Raw genomic sequence first — 4,066 nt, 5'->3', positions numbered from 1 at the left:
ACATTTTTTCGTCAGAATCAGTAGTTTCCTTGAATTTATCTCTGATTTCTTGAAGAACTTCAAGGCCCGCTGCGTGATTAGGATCTTTACAGTCTTTACAATAAATAGTTGACTAACTTTTAATAGAAATAGTTCAATTTTCAACTATTAGTTTTCTGCAAAAAAATAAATTTCAAATAAAATACATAAATTAAAAAAAAATTAATTGTTTTCAACAAAATAGTTAAATTTTTAAACAAAAAGTTAAATGTTCATCCAAAAAGATTAATTGTATACTAAAAAAGGCATTTTTAATCAAATGCATGAACTTTGTACAAAAGAAATTTATTTTTCACCAAGTCTAATTTTCTATAGAAAAAATGAATGTTTAAACATAGTTAAATTTTCGACAAAAAAGATTAGTTTTCTTTTAATTAAAAAAATTAATTTTTAAATAAAAACAAAAAAATTTTCTACAAAATAGTTAAATTTTCAGAAAACAAATTTTTTCAACTAAATTGATGAATCATGAAGCAAAGAAAATTTTTTTAACAAATTAGTGCCTCTTTCAACCAGAAAATTTTGAAAAATCTTTAAAATTCTTTGAAATTGCTTTAAATTATTGAAATTATTTGAAAATTCCTTGGAATGTTTTCAAACATCCAAAAATATTTAAAATCCTTGAAAATCTTTTACATTTTTCCAAGCTCTTAAAAATTCTTTGCAATTATAAAAATACCCGAAAATATTTTTAATCCTTCAAAATCTCATACTAAATTACATAGGCCCACAAAAAAAAGTTGGCTGCACGACACAAGTGACTAGGCTACCCTTATGGATTTTTTGCCGCTGAATCCGAATATGGCCTCAGAATTTGTCCTGCACGTCTCAGTTTTCCCCTAGATTCAAAAAGTAGGAAATAGCCTAGGGATTTTCTCGTCACACAAGCCATATAAAAAATCTGTCTGCACGAGACAAATGATTAGGTTACCCTTATGGATTTTGAGTTACTAAATCCAAATCTGGCCTCAGAATTTGTCCTACACGTCTCAGTTTTCCCCTAGATGCAGAAAATAGAGGAAAAACTATGGCTATTCTGGACATTAGTTTGATAATAATAGTATACAGAAGAATAAACGTACTGGTGTCATATTCTTATGTGTTGTGACTCTTAAAGATCAAATTTAAACACAAAAATTTTCCAGTGAGTTTACTGTTTACCCTAATTAGGATAAATCGACGGAAGTTGAACGTCTTGCGCACGTTATACTGACTTATAAAGCGAAGAATAAGAACAATGCTATTTCCTCTGCAGTTTGCGCTCTCAGTATAAATGTGACCACTAAAATTTTCGAGCTTTTACCATTTTCTCCCTAGATGCGAAAGGTAGGGATAAGCTTAAGAATTTTCTAGTGACACAGGGCATACAAAAAATTTGCCTGCACGAAACAAGTGACTAGGCTACCCTTATTGCTTTTGAGCCGTTGAATCCAAATCTGGCCTCAAAACTTCTCGTACACGTTTCAGTTTTCCCCTAGATGCAGAAAATAAGCAAAAACCTAGGGAGATTCTGGACGTTATTTTGATAATACCAGGAAATTAAAGGTCTTTCTTCTATTATATAGATTTATACCGAAAAAAATAACAAAAATGCCATATCCTTTGCAGGTTTGCATGCTATATCTAAATATGAACCCCAGATTTTTCGGGTTTGTTCAAATTTCTATCTAGGTGCAAAATTGATTTCAAATCGTAGATTTAAATTATTTATGCCTTACGGTTTAATCGTATATCAAAATAAAATTACGAGTTAAAAAAACATTTTCTTGGAAACTCAGATAGATTAGGTTCTTAATCTAAATAATTATATTAACGATTAGTAATTTTAGTCAGAAAAAATATGATAAATAATTACGTAGATTAAAATACATTGTTACCTGAGTTGAAAATGGTTCAAAATAGTCAAACAGATCAAATTTCAATCCAAAACATTTGAATCAATTGCTTAAAAAGTTAAATTGTTAATTGCTTAAGTTTAAATTGTTTTTTTTAACAATTGATTTGAATGCTCTGGATTGAAATTTGTAATAATTTAAATAATTTAAATCCAGTATTTGAAATCAATAAATATCAAGGGTCGAAGAAAGGATTGATTTTTTACATCAAATCACTTTACAATTAACAAGTCAACAACGTTTTAGACACCATGGGTTATTTATCTTACATCCTTGAGAGGTATGGCACTGTCACAAGACAAAAAATTGGAGATTGGTTACATAGCAATAGAAAATTAGTTATTCTTAAGGAACAGCAAAATTTCTTAATAAGGTGTAGAAATAATGCCTTATTTCCAATACTTATTCAACAAAATTTAAGTAAATTTAATGTAACTAATTTAAATTATAATTTAATCTCAAAATTTCAAAAAACTAAATTCAATTTTCACACAAAATGTCTACGTTTAGAAATTTAAAACATTGTGAAAAATAATCAAAAATTAGGTCAGTTTTCAAATACTTACAATATCGTTTCTCAAGAGTTATATCTGATGGCTCTTTAAACAAGTTTTTTGATTCACAAGATTTAAGTCTTCGTAATCTAAAATACTCAAAACGTGATGAGTGTATACAAAAATTTGACTTATTAAAAAACAGGTCTTCAGTTTCTAATAGAGAGATTACTAATTTTAGATTAAACAAATGTTTTAAGAATTTATCAACAGTTGAAATCCCTGATTATGTTGCTGAAGTTTTAGCATTAGGAAACCAATTTGGAGTTCCTTTAAATGTTAATAGAATTCCTATCAATCGTTTAGTTGCTAATATTGAAAATTTTATCAAAAATATTGAAGAAGAAGAAGAAGATTTAAAATGTAATATTCGAAAAACTGTTACTCAAATAGCCTCAAATCACAGTAATAATGATAAATTAAAAAATTTAGAAAAATCTGTTCAATTAGTTAAAAATCTCAAAAAAAATCATAAAGATTTAATTTTTGTGAAGGCGGATAAAAGTAACTTAACGGTTGCAGCAAATAGAGACGATTATAACATTACAGTTGAAAACATCCTTAAGAATGATATTTTTACAAGAATATTAAAACTATTATGGTTCCAACTATTAAAAATAAATGTAATGACTGAGCTACTAGATGGAAAAATAGAATATTAATTAACGATCAATGTGCATACCATTTAAAAACTCACAATAGTGTTATAGCAAAAGCTTATTCTCTCCCTAAAGTTCACAAACCTCATTTAAATTGGAAACTAATTGTTTCTACTGTTGGTTCCCCAACTTATAAATTATCAACGTATATTTTAAATATTTTAAAACCAGTTTCTATAAACACTGGCTCATTTGTAAAAAATAGATGGGAACTTAAGGCTTGTTTAAAAAATATAAATATACCAAAAACCCGTTCGATAGTTTCTTTAGATGTTGTGTCCATGTTTGACAGCATCTCACTCGATCTCGCTTTAGATTGCACTGAAGAAAAACTTAATTTAAATCATAACTTGACAAAAATAACTATGTTATGGATTGCCTTGATGCTTGGATTGCACAGAAGTCATTGGATTTGTAAAATAAGAACACGAGCACGTTTTGGTTGACCAGTCTATTTCGCCATATTGAAAAATCTTACCTTACAATTTTAAGTCGGTGAAGTAGATACGTAAAATGCAGAGACTGTTCGATCGATACGTCAAACTACTTTAAAGTTTGAAACGTAACAAACTAAAAATAAATTTTTAATAGCTACCAGAACAGTTTTTAATGGTACTGTTTTCTCTTTTAATAATAAATTTTATAAACAAATTTCGGGTTGCCCTATGGATTCACCGTTATCTCCAGTAGTTTGTGATTTAGTTTTACAAGATATCGAAAAAAGAGCTTTACAATCGTTAGATTTCACACCTATTTTGTACAAACGATATGTCGATGACATTTTAGCCATTATCTAGCCATCCTACAGATAAGATTCAAGTTTTCTTAAATACGTTTAATAGTATTGAAGATTGTATAAATTTCACTCATGAATGTGAGATTAATAATGATATTAACTATCTTGTTTTAAAAATTATAA

At 27.9% G+C, this 4,066-nt stretch overlaps 1 protein-coding gene across 1 annotated transcript in view; it reads left to right on the top strand.

Annotated features, from left to right (window-relative positions):
- LOC117182276 (33 kDa inner dynein arm light chain, axonemal) overlaps window positions 1-4,066 on the top strand; it is a 508,540-nt gene that overhangs the window by 40,291 nt on the left and 464,183 nt on the right. The window lies entirely within an intron of this gene.

This window comes from Belonocnema kinseyi, chromosome 10, assembly GCF_010883055.1.
Source record: "Belonocnema kinseyi isolate 2016_QV_RU_SX_M_011 chromosome 10, B_treatae_v1, whole genome shotgun sequence".
Taxonomy (NCBI): Eukaryota; Metazoa; Arthropoda; class Insecta; order Hymenoptera; family Cynipidae; genus Belonocnema; species Belonocnema kinseyi.
The sequence above is the reverse complement of the archived record's forward strand: the minus strand, read 5'-3'. Positions and strand labels throughout refer to the sequence as shown.